Source organism: Neopelma chrysocephalum, unplaced genomic scaffold (genome assembly GCF_003984885.1).
Source record: "Neopelma chrysocephalum unplaced genomic scaffold, ASM398488v2 Primary Assembly neopelma1_92, whole genome shotgun sequence".
Lineage (NCBI taxonomy): Eukaryota > Metazoa > Chordata > Aves > Passeriformes > Pipridae > Neopelma > Neopelma chrysocephalum.
In genome coordinates, this window is record NW_020897754.1 from 2,426,367 (window position 1) to 2,447,947 (window position 21,581).

At 42.3% G+C, this 21,581-nt stretch overlaps 1 protein-coding gene across 4 annotated transcripts in view; it reads right to left on the reverse strand.

Moving 5' to 3' along the window:
• SHISAL1 (shisa like 1) overlaps positions 1-21,581 on the reverse strand; it is a 241,411-nt gene that overhangs the window by 153,084 nt on the left and 66,746 nt on the right. The window contains exons 2-3 of one of the 4 annotated variants that reach the window (XM_027693552.1): positions 13,860-13,966; positions 4,034-4,066 (exon numbers count right to left, since the gene is read on the reverse strand). The exons of the other annotated variants lie outside the window; for them this stretch is intronic. The gene's annotated coding sequence lies outside the window, so the exon portion shown is untranslated. The remainder of the gene's footprint in view (positions 1-4,033; positions 4,067-13,859; positions 13,967-21,581) is intronic. 4 annotated transcript variants of the gene reach the window in all.

The following is a 21,581-nucleotide window of genomic DNA, read 5'->3' on the forward strand; positions in this document are numbered from 1 at the left end:
TGAATTGAGTTCATTTTGCCTTGCTGGTTAACTTTTAAACCAGCACAGGGCACAAATCTGAAGCAATGCTCTGCTCCTCACCAGAGCATTGATCCTTCAAGTCTTTCCCATATATCACCAGTCTTCAAAAGACTTTTTTTTTTTAGGTAGTCAAGAATTCAATGTTTTCTAAATACTCCTGCTAAAGCCACTGTTCATTTCACACATCATTTTTCCTCAGCCACTAAAATTTAGACCAACTATATGCACAGCTCAAATTCTGTCCTCAAGTATCTAAAAGGTGCCTTCTGTTTAGTGGCACAGTAACACAATACCATCAAAATCAATAAGAGCTTCACGTGCAAACGCTACGGAAAACAATCATTTATATTTATTTCTGTTTCCAAGTATGGATTTCAGAGTCTAAATTTAGGCACTCAGGGAGGAGAAGGGAGAAAGACAGAAGATAACAATCCCCTGTGTTTCCTGCCATCTTCCCAAAACCAATCTGATTTAACAGCTCTAATTGCCACCTATTCTACTTAAATCTGGCTGAGATTGATGTGATTAGGTTAAGGACACTTTGGAAGATAATAGTGCAGATTCCCTTTCCTTTTTCCATCCATGAACTGGAAAAGCCCTTTTGTTCTCAGGGATAATCAGATCTGAAGTTCCACATAACATGTGCCTCCTACATGAAATGCACATTGAACAACAACGAGCTGCCTTCCACTACCCAGTTCCATCTCTGCTGAAATCCTATTACAGCACCTTGACACCCAGAGAATGCAAGGGGTAAAAATATACACAATATGTTTTTTTCTCTTCCTCAGATGCCTTAGTTCCTTGTCTGCAAAGTCCTGTGGTATCTGTAAGATCACAGCAAACCTGTTGTTTACACTCACTGTATCTTAGAAGGGCTCTTCCTTCTGGATATTGAGTTTTTAAAACCTCTGCAAGACATTTTTCTCTGTGAGGATAAGATGACCCTGAAGTTTAACTAGTTGAAATGTTACATATGATTTTATCTAGCAAGTATTAGCTAGACTTTTGATAAGTCTGACACTCTTTCAGTCCTGGGTAGACTTCAGATAAACAGGCATATGAAAATTTTATTAGCATTCCACAAGTACTGGGTTTTGTACAGTTTTTCCCTAAGCATCTGGTCCAACATTGTCTAGAACAAGCCCACACTGATCTTTGTTGTGTCCTTGCTCACAGGACAGTTTATAGGATCTCAGATTATAATCCAGACAAAGCAACAAATCAAACACTGGACTGAAAAGTACCTCAATAAAAGCTAGTAAAACAACAGCAGTTTAGAACAGCTCATGATCTCCAAGATTACTGAAGGCAACCCATCCAACCAGAAATATGTAAAGGCAGCAGCATTATCAACTTGCTCAAACTTTTATTTTGACTTAAAAATAGTAGCAACATCCAGCATGATGGCAGAAAAAAATTTGGAACAATTATCAGCTCGCTCAAACACACCTATTGTATAACCATGAAAATGTCAAACCAACTCTTATTTTAAAACACTTCCCTGCAGCTTTACATTTCATTACAGTGCAGCCAAGAAATCCCCTCCTGCAGTAACTGCAGTGGTTATTAGTATGTTATTGGGGCAGCTGCTAATATAATAGTGTCATGCTTCTTAACTCAGGCTTCTGAAGCTATGAACAATGCATAGCAATAACCTTTACATCCCATCTCAGCACAGTAGCAGGTAGTTACAGAAAAATTAATGGAGGTAAGTGGCAGTGAAATCACTTATCCGTGCCACAGTCACACACACAGCTGAGCTTCTGAAAGGGCCCTGGCACAGAGGACATGGGTAAGAGCCTGCCCTTGGTGAAATCTCTTTGATGTCACTGGCTGTAGGGTTTTTTAAGAGTCCAGTCCTTCCTACAGTGAGGAAAATTTGTCCTCTCCCACTAAAGCCCATCCCATTGTGACCCCTGATTAAGTGGAGTCCTGACAACCTCCTCATTTGCCCGGCCTGCAGTGACAATGTCCAGCTTCCAGGCCTAGAGCTGGCTGAAAAACACTGGATACTCTGCTATTCCCCACCTCTATTTTACACAGACACTTCAGCCCCATTGCCTGCAACCTACACTATTTTTGGCTTCAATATTTGGGTGTTTGACTGCACTACCTGCAGAAGGTGGGTCTGCGGTTATCACCCATTGATAAGAAAACTGACCATCATCAAGCACAATAAAGGACTCAATCCCAATAGGATCCTGATTCAGGAATAGTATTTTCTGCATGGCTGGAGTTTTGCAAGACAAATTTTCTTTCAGGATGAATTAGTAGATTATTTAACCAGCATGCAAATACAGACTAACCCCCACACAGAAGGGGAAAGTATCTTCTAAACCATCAGAAGTATTTTGCTATGTTGAACGGCAACTTCAACTGAGAAGTTGCTGAGTTTGACTTTATTAAGTGGGTTCAACACCATCATTCTTGCAGACCTCTGATGTTTAGCACAAGCTGGAGATTTTTAGCCCTTCAGCTCCACTCCTGTAGTCCTTTACTCCTACTCTCTCCCTCCCACCACTAACATACCTCAACCTTGTCTCATGCTCCACCATAATATATTAACAGGGGGAATAAACAGGTTCACAGGAGGCAAAATGGGATGCAGAGTTCATATTTAGCTGATTCTTTACAGCCTCCCAAGGGCCACGTGACTAATGCACCTCACATTTTTAATTGTCTGGAACTCAAAGCCCAAAGACTTTTGCACTGGCCATGCCTTACCTTTATACTCTGTTAAGTAGAGAAAGCAGAATAAACCCGTGCTGTGAACTATCTTACTAATGTAGTTGTCAGAATAATGATTTCTCTCTTTTTCGTCTTCACAGCCAGGCAGTTCAATCCTGAGTTAGAAGAACCTACTTGCAATTGCTTTGGCCATCATCAATTTAGGAAGAAGTTCAGAGGAGAAAAAGCACATCACATTTGCACCCTGGGTACAGAAATAATGCTGGATGCCCTAAGTACTTCAATAAAATGATCTGCTCTTTCACGAGGAAATTAGGATCAAAAAGGATGCTTTTGCCTTAAGCATCCTTTGTGCAGATTAGGCAAAGAATCCATTTAGACAGGAATTAATAGCTGGATATGTCCCTATACCATAGCATGAACAAGGTCCCAAAGCATTAAGGGAATCCTTCCCATCAACCAAGACAAAAAGAGTTTCAATAGAATAATTGTGTCAGCTTACAGTTCATGCAGAATTAACTGTATAAGTGTCACATGCAAAGACCATCCCTTAAAAACTGGGAAAGTGCTGATCTGATTGGAATGAAGTGACATGGAGACGTGGCAGAGGTGCCCATTTCCCCTTTCCCACAGCCTGACCATTCTCCTTTCCAAAGTGCTGAGGGGGAGCTGAGTGCTGCTCTTCTAGGAATTAAAGCTCTTTATAAGCTCACATTTAATATTCTGAATATTCTTCTTCTATAAACTAAGATTTCAGCATCTTATTTTTTGTGTCAGCTTAGAAATTTGTCACTTCCCATATCAATTTCAGTTGTTTGCTGAAAAGCACATCTCAAACATACACAGTATAATTATGTGGATTAGAAATACATTACAGCAGAAATCCTAGGGAAGTGGCACTTGACAAAGATATTTCCCTGAAAAGACAGCATTTAAGACCGTGCAGATGGCATTCTGACAGAGAAATCTAGATTACTTTGCTAGTCAGATTAAAACATGTAAATCTTTAATTTAATACCGGCAACTTTTCTGTGGATGGCTTAAAAGTTTTATTTTTTGGCATGTATTAAAGCTTTCGAGAAAATTCACAGGAATAACAACTCAGCCTATTATTTTCAATGCAAGTTTCAACATTCTGTCAAAAGGCTTCTTTTTGGCAACAAGCATTAGCTAGATTATTGCACATTAAAAGACTGCTGATGAGCTGAAAGAGAAAACGTGTTGCCGGGTATTTAAGAATGAGCACTATTAGCACCTTAACCGAGACCAAAATTAGTGCTAAGCAATTTATACCTCCAAGAAGGTCTATAAATAACATTACCTGTTAGCAAGTCAGTTGTCAGCACTGCTGAGCCTGAAAAGCAAATAATAACAGGTTTCAAAGCAGCTGCCTAGTGATCACCTTATTCCAAGCTCCACGCACATGCAGATCTGAACGAGCATCACCTCACCCCAGAGCAGGTTCCCTTGGATGCCAGTTCCGAAACACAGCCCAAAATAAAGTCTTTCTCTGTCCTCTAAAGTCACCTAAAGCACCACTCCAGCTCAAAAAACCAGATTAAGTCTCAAATGCAGGATGAACTGAGAGGAAGCCCTTGGTGATCTGCCATCAGAGCATCACTTCGCACTGGCTTAATTTCCCTAACTACGAGCACTCTGACTGCTTCCCCTCCTTAGGTTGCCTGAAAAGGTTTATATTTAGCACAAGACCCCTTTGCACACAGGAATTACAGGAGGTTTTCAGATTCACAATTGCAGCCTGTCAGCGTTCCTTGGCACAGCTCTGAGCCCAGTTGTGAATCTGAGGGGGTGGCTGTGTGGGGGAGTTACAGGCTTGTTTTCTCCTTCTCGCTGATGGGGAAAGATCGGCAGCAGAAAAGGTTTACAGTACTAAGACAGGGAGAAAAGGCAACTTTAATACGTATATTTGCCACAGAGCACAGCGACAGAGGGTGATGGCTCTGAGGGAGAGCTGGTGCATCACAATGAGGACGCTCAACAACCCCAGGGCTGTCTAAAACTCCCTGCAATTTTAAGCACCAATGTTTGGTGAGTGCAGGATGTGTTTATTTTTTAAGCCAAGAAATGGGTCACGGCTCATCAGCTCCAGGAAGTTTTCGTGATCCATCCAATCGGGAACTCTGAAAACAGAAGGACTTCTGAGCCTACCAAAAAAAGGAGCATTTTAAGCATAAACTCTTAAGAAAGATCATCCTGCACATAATGAAGATAAATACGTAAGAGGCAGTTAAAAAGATGCCTGCTTTTCAAAGCCTAAACAGGTGGTTCTGGAGCACGACAGATTTACATCCCACCTTCACAATGTAACTCCCAGTTCACTCTGGTATTTTGAAGACAACTAGACCCAATGTTCCATCACACCAAAAGGTTTGATCAGACCTTTTAACTACAGAATCTCTCCTGTATTGTTTTAACTTGGCAGATAAAGTTTTCCTGACATCCAGCAGAAGCTGAAGTTAGATATATTCAGAGAATAAATGTGTAGTTTTTTTTTAATGTTAGTTACAGGAAGGGAGGTTAGACACTGCACTACCTTAAGGGACAAAGTACATTCTTCATTGCCTGATGTTTTTTCACATCACTCTATAGCTCTGATGACAAGAGGGGAGGGCACAAGGGCCAGGTGCTGTTCTCCTTGAGCACCAGCAGGATTTTGGTTTCTAAAACCAAGAGATGCACTTCAGGTAACAATGCTGGCTAAGAAAAGATTAGATCTCCTTAATAATTTGGGTGGGACAAGAGCATCTTCAACAGGTTTGCTGGAAGAAGGCTTTAAACTACTGGTGGATGAAGAGCAGAAAGCAAAGAGAAGGAATAAGAAATTGAGAAAAGGGGGTGCTAGAGGAGGGTAGCTTTCTGGTTGGCTGATTCCATAGTTTGCTGTGGAAAGAGCTACATTAAAGAAAGTGCTGCTGCAGTTTATGCTCATGGTAACTGCACTGCAATGGGTCCTGCAGGTCGTCTGTGGGAAGCTGCTGCTCTGCAGTCCATGGGAACCCATAACAGCTGATCCACACATGAAACTAGGATGAATCTAGACCAAAAGTCACTTTTCCTCCTGCCATTTCACCCTGAAAGCAGAGAACAACACTCTGGCTTCCTGAACGGGAGGCTGCAGACACAGCAAGGAAGAGATCTCCCAGAACTGTTCCCTTTAGAGGAAAAAACATTCCTGTCAATACCTGCTAGGTGTTTCAGTGTTTCTAAGCTTAAAGTCACCTAACTGTATATTGCTTTACAGCTTAAGGATTTTGCCTTGCCTATGGCAAACACTCTGTTCTTCCAGCTCTTCTTTCCTTTCCTCGGAACGCTAAGCTCAGGCTGGAATTCCCATAGTCATGTCACTCATATAGTCTTTCATTTTCCACAAGCTACCACGCTCAGAAATCCTTCCCCCTGTCATTTTCAAGCCATTAAACTGCCACTACAGCGATTCAAAGTATTGCTTTAAAATCCTGTTAAAGGATTATGCAAAAGCCTTTTGGCAATGCTTGAGGACAATACATTAGGCTGCAATATGAACGTGGATATGAGGGAGAAAAGGTGGGAGAAAAGCAGGAGGAAATTGCCTGGTGCTAAACATGAAAGAGGAAAAGCTGTCATCCTCTAAGCCTAAGCAAAGGGACAACATAAATGAACACAAAACATGAATGAAACTGCTCCCAGCTGAAAGCGGAGGGTCCTCCAGCATCTTACAGTGGGTGGCTCCACTGGTTCCAGTGGTTGCTCCCAGCTCAGAGAACCAGCAGCCTCATTTTATCCCAGGTGCCAGAATTGTTAAATGGGCAAGATTGAAAATTATTATAAAGCTGATGAAAATATGTGTAACTTATTTCCAATCTGCCCACTCTGCAGCTCACACGTGGCCAAGGCACTTGAAGTAAGTAATGTGAATGAAAAGGCTGCTGAGAAATACTTACCTTGGGAAGGGAGTTTAAAAGATATATTCAGTTCTAAGTGCAGAACCCAGATCTCCTGTCAGTGATTATGTATCTCCAAGCAACATTTTCAAGTGCAAGCCTGTCTTAGTTCATAAGGGATGCTTCTTCTGAAAATATTGCCAACATTTGTAAGAGCTGCAGCCTCTCACCATCTATAGACACAAACAACTAGGAGGTATTCTAGAATCCCTCCTCTGTTCCAATGAGAAGAACATGGCTGGATTTAGGCACTAATTAAACACCTAAAAGGAACTAAGATGTTTAAGATGTTGCTTGATGACAAGGCAGAAATAAAGAAGGGGAATAGTAGAAGGGCACCTGTTCTATGTTAAAAGCAGCTTAACTACATCAAGGTTAATTCATTTTTTACCAATAACCAACTATTTTTCTGGGTCAGACCACATAATTCAAGATGGTCACGAAGAACAAAAGGGGGTAAATCTAATTTTTATGGAAGACACTTGCAGACAGGCATCTTCTAAGTTCTCTTTTCACTAATAAGGTTCAGAATGAAGTGCCTTTGCAGCTTTAAATAAACAGCTTTTTGCTATTACTCAAAATGTAGTTGTACACTACTCTTGTTCAGTGGAAAAAGAGAGCAAATCTACTAATTTAAATGTTCCACTCGTGTCCAGAGCTGGGTGAACCAACCAGGAAATCACTTCCCTTCCTACTCAAATCAAGTTTGGAAACCAGACTCAGGCTGAACCTCTGTGAAGGAACCACTGAATCCACCTTCCCATGTCCAAAAAATTCCAGTCATTTTGTAATAACTTAAGAATATCTGTTGAGAACAACACAGAGCTTTATTTCCCCTGGAAGCAAACTGTATAAACCTGCACAAAATGTACCTTAAATGACAGCTGCCAATAATGGTCTGATAGCGGTTCTGTACTGGGACTTCAGCAATCAAGGTTCATTTTCTGACTCTTTACAGGGTCCCAGCTGGATTTTGGGCAAGTTGCTTTCTTGGTTATTGTTCCTGTATAGGAAGACTTATAAAATCCAACCGTCACCAGCCCTCTTGCCTTGTCCAAGAGACCTTTGCAGGACTCTGTTTAAAGATTTTGCTATTTGCTTTTATTATGATAACACAAAGAGACCTTTCCAGTCCAAAGCAATAGGGGATGAACCTTTCATCCATTTAAAAGTGAGACTTCCAGGTTTGTTTTTTTGGCTTTGTGTGCTCACAGGGGTGGCAGGGTCTGTGTGCAGACTTGAGTACTCTTACTGCCTCAGAAACATTTTTGCACTGAACAGAAGCACACAGCAAATGAAAATTCATGTTTGAAATATTGGTTTCATCTAACTTCAGCATTTTCCTCCGTGGCATGCAAGAGGGAAGGGAAAAAAACCACCACAAGTTTGCCTCCATACAGTGTTAGTGACGTTTTCATTAGAAGTCAAACCTGTGAAAGTCTCGCTTTCTGTATGTAAACAACCAGCATTTCTTTTAAGAGTCACTTTTTAATTAAATACAGTCCCAGCTGTCATTTCTAGCTATTTAATCACAAAGAGGTTTCCTAGGAACATAAAGCTGGAAGTGATTAAGTTAAATTAAGGCCTATATTTACAAGCATCCCCTTAAGCAAGCAGATTACCTGTAGCATATATTTATATATATACACACACACATATATATATTCCTAAGGGTTGTTCTAACTTAGTATCTGAATAAATGAGACTTCTCATGGCTGGAGTGCATTAATCTCACTTCAAGACAAGCTGCTCCCTCTTCAGCAACACAAGTGTTGCTGGTCAGCAGCATCACCAGAGGGCCCAGGGGAAGCTGAGCTGGTACTTTCTGTTTTCTTTCCTTTTGTCCCTTTTCCATCCAATTCCAGCTACAAAACAAATGTTTTTCAGCACAGTTTGAGGCACCAGAGGTGACAGCTCCTGTCTGCATCCATCAGCCTCCCAGTCTGGACACTCACTCCACGCAACCTCACTGCCTTCTCAGAAGGAAGGGGAAGCAAAGCCCATCAACTCTGAAACAAGAGGGGAGGGTTTTTCCTCTTCCCCCACAGAAAGTGCAGGAGGATTAACAGGAGCAGGACCCAGGACATACAGGTCCCAACACTGAGCTCCATCATCATCAATTTACCATTTCCCAACATAAAATTATTTAAAAATGCACTTGTTTTCCACATTGAACCAATCTACAACACTGAGGAGATTTAAAGACAATTTGAAGACTTCAAAGCAATTGGCTGCAGCAAAGCAATATCTTCAAGATAAGTCAGATATGAAAAATGAGGAAAATAACTTTCAATAAAAATCTTGCCAAATAGGAGAACAAAACTCCAAATTGTCTTTTCACTTCTCTTCCTTTCCAACAAAATTATCCTCTGCCTCTTGAACCATCCTTACAAGTATTCTGGTTATCCTGAATTAAAAAAATGGAGAAAGATGTTTGTTTCAAAACTAGATACTTGCAGCAATTTCTTTTCCAGATTCTCTTGTATTCCACATTCATTGTATGTATCCTATACCTTGTGATGGGACCCCTGGTGGCCTAGTGGTTAGCATGCAGGACTCTCACTGCTGTGACCCAGGTTCGATTCCTCAGTCCCCCGGGCAGATGGAGCTCGTTACCCCAGTGAGGCCATCCATCGATGAGAAGGTCACTCTAAACAAACCTACGTCCTGAGGACCTCACTGCCATTGTCCAAGCGTGCTTGGCCCCGACAGATGAACCTTAGGATTAAAGGGTGGGCTCAGTTCAGCGGAGGCTGTGTCTCACCTAAAAAAATCCATTGCGCAGGCTGGAAAGGTAAAAGACCTTTCCCCAAATCTTCGTTCGCGAAGACTGGCCATTATTATTATACCTTGTGATGGGGAGGCTGTGTATCCCCTTGGCTACTGTTGGTGAGCTGAGGGAAAAAGAGGGTGCTCAGATGCTTTTCCTGCAAGCCCACCTCTCTTCCTCCTGAACATCCTGTGCTGGATAAGAAGACAGACTGGGAAAGATATGTTGCCTGGAAAAGCATAAATGGGATCTAAAGGGACCTGTTACTTACTGGATAATTCACCCACCGGACTGACAGTTTTTCCCCAATCTATTGTTGGGTGTTTATGAATTCTTATGCACCTCAGTTTATTGTTAAATTTTATGAATTCTGTCATACCTTCATATTGCCTCCCTTTCTCCCTCAGATTTTCCCTCCAAAAGTTGTTTGTTACCCTGTCTCCCCAGTTTTCCCGCTCCTCTGCTGCTCATTGGTCACAGCCTGCCACAGTGCAGGGAGAGCTACTATTGGCCCATTCCCTCAGAGACGCGGGAGTTCCACCCACCTTTGCCCTGTCCCCCTATCACACTCTTCCCTGAGTTGTCAATCTCTTGCGCCTCCCCAGGTTAGAATCCACCCCTCAAACCTACGTTATTTAAACCCTTGTTTCCCCCAAATAAACGGCATTGCTGCACGAGACCTCAACTGTGTTAGAACCCTTATTGCAGTGCCCAGTCCCATTCCCTTCCCCCCGCGGACCGCGGCAACATCCTAAACTTCTTCCACGGGTCTCACAGGCTCCTCTTCCTTTTTACTGCTTTAGGTTTTTACATGAGCCAAAATGTCCAAAACAATAGTTTTCATGGCTTTAAGTGGCATGTGGTACTGGGTACCTCAGGCATGCTGGGAGGAGAACAACTGTTGTCAGATGGGCAGGCACATATTTAACTCCAAAGCCCAGTGACACTTATTCAGTATTTATGAGTGTTTTTTCAGTAATACACAACTCAGGAATGATTTCAGAGCCTGAATCCCCAGTTTGCCTGTTGTTTCTAGTAGCTGGAGGACAGATGCTCGGGAAGACTGGCAATTAGCAGCTGGAAGGTGGCCAATGTTATTCCTATTTACAAGGGTGGGAGGGAAGACCCAGGAAATTACAAAGTGCTTCCCTTTGTTAAGGCACTCAGATGTGAAACAGACTCCCCCCCCCCTTACACCCCAGCTCTAAAGGTCAAGCATTAGGTTCAGCCTAAGGCATTTTTCAGCTCTCACTTTCACAAGAAAACACACATACTTGCAAACAAGCTCAAGAAATAGAAATCAGTTTTATCTGTGGGATTATTTCTCCATGAGCTGGTCTCATCCAGGATTCCTGGTCATCAGGACCGGGTGTTCAGATGAGAGACAGAAGCAAACACTTGAGTTTTCCTGAATTGAACTGCCTCCAAATGGGCTACATTTGTTTTCTACTTGCTTGGCATTTGTACAATGTGTGTGGAGAAACAAAATTAACCTCAGTGTGGCAGAAACACATGTAAGATTTGCTCCTGATTACCATTCCTATTATGTTCCTAAGGAGTTCCTAATATGTACAGATGTAAAGAGTTAATTTCCCCACCAATGTGTCACCTGTTATTTTATAGCTCTAATATTTATCCATGACCAATTTCTCTTACTGGGCTATATTCCACATTTTTATCCACTGGAAGAGAGCCTTGCATGCCTGGTTTAGTTTTTGACTATGGCTGTATCTTCACAGTGTTCTTGCCTGTAGCCAGACTGATGGGGTGGTACTTTTAATAACCAGGCTTAAGGTAAGGTAGAAATTTATTCAAGAGCATCAGAAAATCCACATTAAGCAAGTTGTACACTCTGCAGCTGTCACCATGTCCTGTCAGCCTTCAGCACTGTGGGGATGTCATTTCTATTCCTGTATCCTTGAGGCAGCGTGTGCCATCTACATTTGCTGTATTCCTACTAATGCTATCCACCCACCGAAAATACACTGCTTTATTTGTAAAGGTTGGTAGCAATAATAAGACATATTTAACTGGCTGGCAGACACTATCTGTTAAGACAAGTTGAGAAAGATTTTGCTCTTCCTGCTGTGCAGCTGGGCCTGCATTTTCTGGGGCTCACGGATGGAGTTAAAGAGATTCAGCAAAAAAATGTGGCAGCACTGCCAGTGTTTAGAGGTGATGGCAAGTTTTAGAGATAAACCAACTGAAGTTAATATTCATTCTGTGGTTTGAGATAACTCATGGGCCAGCTGGAACTTACTTTGTGATATTTTAAGGAGCAAGATGACACTGATGGTACCTTTACCAAGAGCTCAGAACACCCCACACACTAACCCTCACAGAAATTAACTGCACAGTAGAGCTACCAAAGGTCTTATTAAACTTTTTTTTCCCCCAAATGAATACCTACTCCTCTCCAAATGTAGTTCAAAATCAAAACTGACAAGGAAAGGACAAAATGCGACTTAGCAAATTCTACTGAGGAGAGAGGAGCTGTTCCCAAAATTCAGGGTTATGCCTGCTCCAGGGGTGGAGAACTGCATCAGATGTACAGGTTTACTTTGTTCACTCTCACCCATTATTTGACTTGCCTCTAAATTGTTCCCTTTTTCAGGATGTATCTAATTTTGGTATAAACATTCAGCAAATCTATAATTCTTTTTTAATCCCTGACTTTTCCCCCTTCTGGCTGTTCTCTCAATAAATTTTGTCACAGTATTTTGGACAGGAACCTATTACTCCTTTTCCTATCACAGATTTATGCTTTTGCTCATGGTTTTGTTCTTGAGTTACTTTGAGATCATCCAACACCTTTTCTTGGGTCAAAGCTCTCCAGTTCATTCCTCAAGAGTTAGAGAGGAAATCATTGGACACTTTCCCACCTCAGACACCCCTTTCTATCACGTTCTGTCAGACTAATTGAGTTGCCAACATCCCAAGGGGATAAGGATGGCAGGAGCTGTGCAAGATCCACCTGGATGAGGATCAGACTTTTCCTTGAACAATTACACTGTTTCAAGGTTGCTCTCTGAATTGGCTCACTATCAGAAGTGGAATCCACCAATTCTCAGGGCACGGTGGGAGACCATTTTTAAAATACTTGTCTCCTAAACAGAAGTCCTTCATTTGTTGATTTTCAAAATTGCAACAGCAATTCTTACACATTCCCACACAGTTCTAACAGAAGCTCTGTGTAAGTCGCTAGAATATCCACATCACACTCTTCCCTTACAACACTGGTTTCATTATTTCTCCTGATTTAAACAGAAGCAAGACCCTGCCATTGCTGCTTGCCAAGTTTGTTGACTATCCTGATCTTAAAGGCTGTGAATCATTCTAGATAAATTAAGTCGCATGTCCTCCTTCCTAAGGGAAACTGTTCAGGCTTCCTGAACTTCCATGGGCTTCACTTGCTGTACAGTAGATGGCATAGATACCTTAAACCATCATTTAATCACGATAAAGTTATTTGTGTGAAGTTTCACATAAATGAAAAGATTTAGGGATGAAATTTAACTTGTATCTCCCCAGATCAAAAGAGGTTGTAAATATGCTAATTAAGCACACAGGATAATGAAACACAGAAGCTACAGTTATATATTCAGGTACAATTTTTTCATGGGATCTCTTGGAAAACACCACACCATTCTCCACTAAATGGAGGTTGTAGTGAGAGTCTTTGTGAAGTCTCCTCCCTTCTCTGTGGAGACAGATCCCCTCCTTCCTCTTTGAAGGGGGAAAAAGTTTTTTGCCCCCAGAAATACACAAGTTATTCTTCTCTTGATGTGTCAGAAGAGCCTTAGTTCTGTCTGCAAAGGAGGTGAAATCTCTGCCTTATCCTACACACCAACAAGTCCATGTCAAGTCTCCACCTGATTTTCTGCAAAGTGTCAAAGCCAAAAGTTTAACCCTACACTTAATTTGCACTTCTGCTGCTGCGTGTCCCAGTTTCTGGCCTGAGGACACCTTGAAGATGCTGTTTTAGAGACTCAATCTCACATCAGTCAAAGATCAAACTCCCAAATAGGAGCTCTCCACCACTTACCTTTACAAAGCCTACCAACAGCCAAATCTCTTGTGCTGTCCTACCAGTCCCCTCCCTTTCCATTTTAGAAATTAATTTCTCCTTGTCTTATCATACACATCATATTTAGCTAATATTTCCTTTCTGTCAGGCCCCTGTGGCAATAGATCTTACACTGCTGTCAGCCAAATATAAAATATTAATATCTTATTATAGGTTTAGTTGAGTCAGACATCTTTTCTGCTTCCTTTCATTTAAGGGATTGGTAAGAAAGGGTGTTTTGTGGTTTTTTTTTCAATACCAATATCCCCAGGGTATAAAGCAATACAGACATCCTCTCCTTGCCACTGCTGACAATAATTACAGTTAGTCAGTCTTGCTGGCACTTAATGTTCAGAGATGGAGTATTCACCTGGAAAGGGCCTTGAATTGGAAAGATTCAAAGGATTCTTTTTCCCTGCACGACAGTGAAGTATTTGGTTCTTCCCATCTTTCAAGGTTCTTAACTAGCTCAGGGAACTAGTTGGTAAAACAAGCACAAAGCAGACCTTGAGTGCTGTGGCAGGACAGGTATCCTTTGTTCTCCCAGGTTTTCTGGTGAGGAGAAAGGGGGCAATCAGGAGGTAATAGCAGGGTGAGGGGACAGTGTTCATGCACAGCAGGGATCCCTCTCAACGTGGGCTGCCTAAACCAGAAGGATGAGGGACTTTGAGCTTCCCCCTCCCCTGCAAGGCCTTTCTTAGAGCTTTTCCTTGGAGCACGGGGAGGGGGGAAGGTAAGCAGGGGAGCACAGCACAAGCCAAACAAAATAATTTCTTTTCCTTCCTAGAGCACTGAGGCTTTTAACTGCTGCATTCAGAGACAGAAGCCTTATCCATCCTCTTTCCCATTTTCACCCTGTTAAATAAATTTATCGGGGGGAGGAAGAAATCCTAATGTTCCAAGTTTCTCTTTGTCTGAGGTAGGAGTAGGAACTGTGGGAAATATCCCTCTCTTTAAATTTAGAAAGATGGCATAAACTTAGGGAACAAAGAAACAAGGAAGAATTTATTCAACACGTTGGGTCTTTCTCTCACTGAGTTTCCGGGGAAAAAGACACCTTCAATTTAAATTCAATACATTTTATAGTTTCACAAAATCCCACCCTTTTCAGATAACTTTTAATGTATTCATCTTTACCTAAAAAAGGTTTCTTTTCTCTGAAAAAGGGGCTTTTCCTTTTTCCCAATTGGCTGCAAGCCATCTCCTGTCAAAGGTGATGGATCTTCCTTTGTTCTTAGCCCAAAGAGAAAAGGAACCTCGTGTACAAAATGGCCCTAAAAGATTGAATTTTTAAGAATTTTCTCATTTCCTTTATCCTGCCGAAAGAGACCCTGATACCTAAGTTCAGGTCTTGGAATTTGGATATCTTCCAACTTCACAATACGCCTATATATAAAAAAACCTATATTTTTATTTCTTATAGAACTACATCCCTTCCGGGATAATTCTGAGCTTGCAACAGGAAAGAAAGCAGCCCCTCAACAGGAGCAGAGGCAAACCCAAATACAGGCTAATGAAAGGAACACATATAGGTAAACAGACCTTGTGACACAACCTTCCTGCTTTCTATTGATTGCCTAAAACCTTAATACTGCAATATCTTCCTGCAAATCCTCCTAGAGGCAGAAATGAGATAGGCTGGCCTGAAGCACAGCATTGGCAAGAAGCAAAATGCAAACACCCTCAGCAGCTTCCACAGCTGGAACTCAGAAGTGCAAGGCACTTAAAAATCTCTTTCTTTTCACTAAAAAAGGCTGTGCATGCAAGGGAATTACTTGTGGCCATGTCAGAGTCAGAGAGAACTTCTAGATATAACTGTAGAAGGGAAAAGGGCAATTATTTGAAGAGAAGCCTTAGTGGCTCTTGTGTTGGTTTTTACTCCTGACCCAAAGGGCAGTCACTTCTTAATGAGCCTCTGGCATGATATAACAAGATAAAAAGTGTTAAGATGCCATGTGGATGCATGTGAGACAAAAATAATCAGTGTTCAGTGAGTAGTTCTGTGATAAAGAGAGACAAAAGAAGCAAATAATGCACATAAATGATGTGTACCCCTTGCTATTTTACCAAAGCATATATAGCATATAATATATAGCCACAATATAGATATATTTTTGTATATATGTGCACACATAAAGCTGAAGAAAGCCTCCCCCTGTGACAATTCAGGCCCACATGAATTTCAAAGGCAGCTGACAGACTTGTACAGGTGGATCCACAACCAAGCAGGAAGGACCTCCTGCCTGTAGCTGCACTTTGGGAAATACAACTGCAAGGAAGTAATTTCCTTGATTTCCTGGGGGCTTCAGGAGGCAGGACCTGCACAAACCTCAGGCTGTTCAGGATGAGTGCACATATGTGTGCACCTGGACTGTATTTATTAATCCAGCCAAGGACACTATTCCTGCTCAATGGTCTGTTTCCATTTCTGCCTTAGAGGATTCCCATGAAATCCATGGAACCCAAGCACAGTATTCAGGCATTGTAGCAAAGAGACATATGGAGAGAAGGAGTGTTACATTGGAAGCTGCTTTTTTAACCAGACAAACACACCAGCTGCTTTTAAACCGCTCACAGGTTTTAAGAGCTGCAAATAGTCTCGAGATGCAGCTCTTAAATAAAGGGAGTGTGAGCAGGTGGTCAAAGTTCAGGAAAAACTGCCTTTGATCCCTCAGCTTGTATCATCTGCTTATTTCCATAGATGTGAACACTAGAACATGCACAGTATTATAAATAATTGAAAGTGTGACACATTTGTAATTCTTCTGTGTCGGGAGTCAGAGTTCCCCAAATTAGCTTTGAATTAGTCAAAAGGAAAAAAATTAACCATTTGTACAACTTAAAAGAGTGCTGACGTGGAGAGAGTTTTTAGAAACAGAGCAGAGTTCTGCAGAGGGAGAAATCTCCACATGACAGATGGAACCATTATCACCTAATGTGCCTCTGCGAGGCACTTGGCCCGGCGTGGCACAGGGATATAAAGAAAACGGGGAATAAGCACAAGTAAACACAAAACCTGCTAGTACAGACAAACTGAGACCACGGACACTATTTTTGGTCACAAAAGGGATTTACTGGCACTTTCTATTAGTGAGGATGAAAGCTCCATGTTGTCATTGCAGTGAACAAAGACAAAAACCCCATAAAGTCAGAAGTGGCAGGAAACTAAACAGCTTAGCAGGAAAAAAGACAAGAGCAGAAGAGGCAAATAGACAAGTAGTAGTAACATAAAATAGCCCAAGAAAATAGTGATTGACAGGAGTGAGGTGCTCTGCTCAGAGAAGGAATCCAGAAAACAGCAAGTTACCATTTCTTCACTGCAATGAAATAGGACATCCCAGAACTTGAATCAAAGAGCTCATCACTGCACATTAAACCAGGCAGAGAATGACTGTTGGGGGCTGGAACTAGATGATGTTCCAGGTCCCCTTCCAACCCAACCCATGCTATTCCTGCTTGTTGGGTAAACATAGGGGGAAAGCTTCAGTGCTGATTGAATACCAAGGTGCAGATGACCATGTTTTCGGGGATTCACGCAGCAAGACAGGACTTGCAGAAATGTTATGGCACACAGTGGCTGTCTGGGAAGACATGGCCACCTCCTGCCCCAAAAACAGCATAGAAGGAGTGCACCCATGCCTCAGTTTTGGCCTGGGTATGGTTTACATATTCCAAACCGTGATATGAATGAGGTGGAGGAAATGCAGCATCATCTGCTTTTATTCTTGCTTTGGGACAATCACCTTCAGTCAGACAACTACTGATGGTAAAATCTGCAGCCACAGCTCCTGCCATCCCTCAGTCCTGCCTGTCACATCCTGTGTGCCAGCAGTGGGACAGAGACACAGGTGTCTCCTCCCTGTGAAGCTTTCCCTGCTGATCACAAACATCCCTCCCCGCTCCCTGCAGGTGTTAACCTGACTGCAGCTGCACACACGAGCTCAGACACCTCACCACAATCCATCAGGGAGCTCAAAAATGACAACCCACGTCTTCCAGAGGGATAGGTTCAGTTTAGGAAATGAAGCCTTGTGATCTTTGCATCACAGGGCTCCCTCGGATGGGGATTACTTCACCACTGTCCTTCCTATTTGACTCTCAACAATTTGCTCCCACTGCTTCAGACACTTCACCTTCTCACAAAATACCTGCTGTAGGGTCAGAAGTTACCGGGGAAAATGAAGTCACAACAGATTTTACCAGCTGTAAACTACAGCAGTCCAACAGCTGTGCCTGCACAGGAAGCAGGAATTTTTTTTGAAGGACTGAAGAAGAGCATTTACCTTGAAAGGCTGCACCTGTTCTTATTAACAGGCCAATAGTCAAGAGAAACAGGGTTAGGCAGAAATCCCCTTTTGTCACCTTAAGGTACATTCTGTGACTACAATGATGCGGTTATGAAGCATTATTACTCTAATACATGAGATCCATAATAAATTGAATACTGTAGACATCCTTGAAAATTGCACAGAAATTAAATGCTATTTATAAGTCACTTTGAGACTTGTAGCTTAAAACTGAAAAAATGGAGAAAATCCAATTGTTGGTGAGAGTGGGTAATTACTCCTCATGAGATGGGGATCCAAGTCCCAGATGGTTCTCTAGATTCATGTGAAACTGGAGGCTGCTTTTAATTCAAGGAAGAACTTTCAGTGGCAATGCTTGCTGAAGTCATTCCCACTCCATGCATCCCAGTTGTGCCCCTTGGCACAACACAGACCTGCCTCAGCTTGAGCAGTCACATCGTGAACAGGGTCAAGGAACTGATTCAGAAAAACAACCAGGCAAATGTCAAAACATTATTGTTGATATCAACTTTGTCAAGAGCAATCTCTGAACACCCTCCAGTTTTGGAGAAACCAGGCTGTTAACTGTGATAGTCAAACCTACCAACACAGACAACAACAAAATCCCAATATTTCACATCTTCAAATACCCTCTTTCACTCAAATAAAGTTGGAAGTTAAATTCTAAGCCTGATCCAGGGCACGGGGAAACATCCTCTGACTTCAGAGCTCCGAGTTCAACCTCACATCTACAGGGGCCATTTGTGGTACATCAGAAGTGGACCCACACAAATTCCCCTCTTCAGCTTTCAGGAAAACTCAGAAACATCCAGAACCTCAGAGAGGAATAAAACAAAACAGGGAAATTTGAAATAATTCAGTTAATGAACCCAAAAATCTCCCAAGGGCATTGATGTGGTTTTCTTCAGGCTCTTGCTTTTCCAAAAGGATATTTGGACGCAATTGTCACAATCACACAAAGTTCCCATTTAGACAGAACAGGAAGAGTTTGCATGAAAATTCTTTAAATTCTAATCAAAAGACAGAAACTTCAGAAAAATATTCGTATTAGCAGAGGATGGATGGCTTATTAAAAACATCCTTGTCCCTTGCCATAATAAAGCTTCCTTGGACACCACACTTTAAGGAACCTTAATGAATTTTCTACTACAGTAGCTTGTATGAACAAGTTACATTTTTCTAAATTAAAACTGAGTTTCTGGGCTTCTTTTCAGTTTGAATATGCATTGTAAAGCTGTTGGGTAAACAGTACTTTGAAAGGTTGTGACATGCTGTGTACTACCAGCTGAAACAAATGGACCCGGACACTGAGATCACTTGCCATCTAGCCAGGAGGCAAATCTAAAAGAAAATGCAAATATCAGAGCATGGGGCCCTTATATTTCCTTAAAGCAACCAAGTGCTCATCCTCAAAGGGTAAGATAATCAGCTTTCAGATTTTTTTTTGTTTAATCAATACTCAGGGTGTTTCTTACTGCTCTGATTTTTTTTTTTTTTTTAAGACTTTGGTGGTCTCTTTATTCAGCACAAACCACCCTGTTATAAGGAACTCCCACTTCCAAAAAAACCAAAGACACAGCTGAGAAGAGACCATACAGGTACTTGCCAATTTATTGCTCAGAAAAGTTCTGTGGGATACCACACACAGGCTGGATGCTTAGTGAAACTGGAGCTAAATTGCATATCCCAATGTTATGTTATATTGCTGGGGGGGGGAAGGGGGTAAAGAACTGGCATTTAAAAGCAACAGATCCAAATGAGAGTTTGCCAGGCATTCCCTGTGTTCACTTTTATGGAAGCTGAGCTGCATGCACTTGAAAATAACTGAAATGCCTGACCCACCATTCACATGTACACAGCTGCTGCAAATAAAGAGCTCTAAACATAACAGGGGGATGGAGAGGAGCCAGAAAAGCCAACAATGTTCTTCTTTCCAGCTAATGGTTATGTGCATTGTGTTAGACAGTGACCAGACTCCTGCCACGGACATCTGGGTGCCTGTAAATGCTCTGCTTGGGCAAGTGCAACAGGTGCTGCTTCAGCTGGGAAATCCAGTCAACCACTGACAACCTTCTCAGATGAAAAACAACTTCCTAGGCCTGCTTTCAGTGTCTAAGGATGTGGTAGGTTCACTCAAGAAGCCACATGTCCCCACAGCCCAAAGGACTCATGCCAGGTATCTTCAGTGATGGAATAAAATTCAGTGTTTCTCCCAACCTACTTCTTATAACTCTGAAAGGGACAGACCTTAATTCTGGTAGTGTTTATAACCTGAAGATGGAGGGCATGGCTACAACAAACAGCCCTTGACATCTACCCCAGCACACCTCAGCTTGAAGTGTTCTCTGTCACGAGCCCCCAGCCCCCCACACAGTTGACACAGGTGGGTCACACACTGCCAACCCTCAGCCAAGAAATCACAGTTCTAGAAGATGCAAAGGCCTATTTTGTGTCACTGAGGCAACAGTCACGTCCCTCAGCATTTATTTCCCTGTTAGGTTAAGCAGCTTCCCCCTTTGCTGTGGGGCAAGGATCCCCTGGAGGAGCCTGATCCCACTCCTGGCACAGGTAGGAAGCAGCACAGGGGAGCTGGGTGCTGTAACTTTGGGGTGCTCTGAACAGCTGAAGGTCAAGCCTTCATTTCCCAATAACCTGCAGCTGCTTTAGTGAGCCAGAAAATTGGGCCAGGTATTGATTGGATTAGTGTGTCACCTGGATACTTCAGGCTTAGATTTTCAGAGAATAGCAGATGAGGGAGTGCATACAAAAAAGAAGCAGTTAAAAGTGGATTTGTACTTGGTTGTAGTTTTGAGACACTCTGAGTGCAGGAACTTCATTCAGGCTCCTATCCTTTTGAATGGAATATTTTCAAGAAGCACTCACATTAAGGAAAGCTCCAGAAGAAGAGTTAAATCAATTTAATGTGGCTCCTTCATGCCCAGTTATTAGAGACACAGCAGGTACTGTTTGTTCCAGAGGACCCCTAAGACTGAGCACAGTAGATGGCTGGTGCTTAACAGGTAAAGCAGCCATCCAGAATATTCCCCCCTCACTGAATTAACAGGGCAGAGTTAATTTATTGCACAGGATTTGGATGATTAAATTATTTCCTGACAAGCTCACCCAAGGACTCGGCAGATATTAACTTGTCTTCATAGAACCCCTGCAAAAGCAATTTTAACCACAGAGTTGGTACAGAAAGCCGTGGAACAGATAAATTTAGAAGGCCAATCTGAGATAGACAGTACTTTCAGCCACCTCAAAAAAGTACAGTTTGCACAAACTCTTACAACAAGAAATCAAATCCTGGCCCTGTCTGACTTCACATCCTGTCCATGTCTCCAGTCAATCTCCTGCACCTCTTCTTCCTGCTATAAACACACTTGATCTTCTGCTCCAACCTCTCCTTGAGACCTCTTTCTTTTCAAGCCTTAGTTTTAACCTTCCCTGCTTTATTGCACAATCCCTGATCTTCCCCATTGCCTTAGACTGGTCTGGACTCTGTTCTCCCTGCACAACAGCTCCTCATTCCAGAATCCCTGTTTAGCAAGACCCAGCAGCCTGCTCCCTGGCTGAGCTTATGCCTGGAAGAGCCAGGCATAAGCTCAATCTTGTTTTTTCTGGCTCTCCAGTGTGTTTGCTGCCTCAAACCCCAGCTTGTTCCCCAGGTACCCAGCTCACAACTCACTCCCCTGCACTGGCAGGGGTGAAGAAAGTCACTCAGGTACACTGATACAGCACCTACTAACCTAGCTGCAGCTCTCCCTGGAGCCACCAGCACGAGA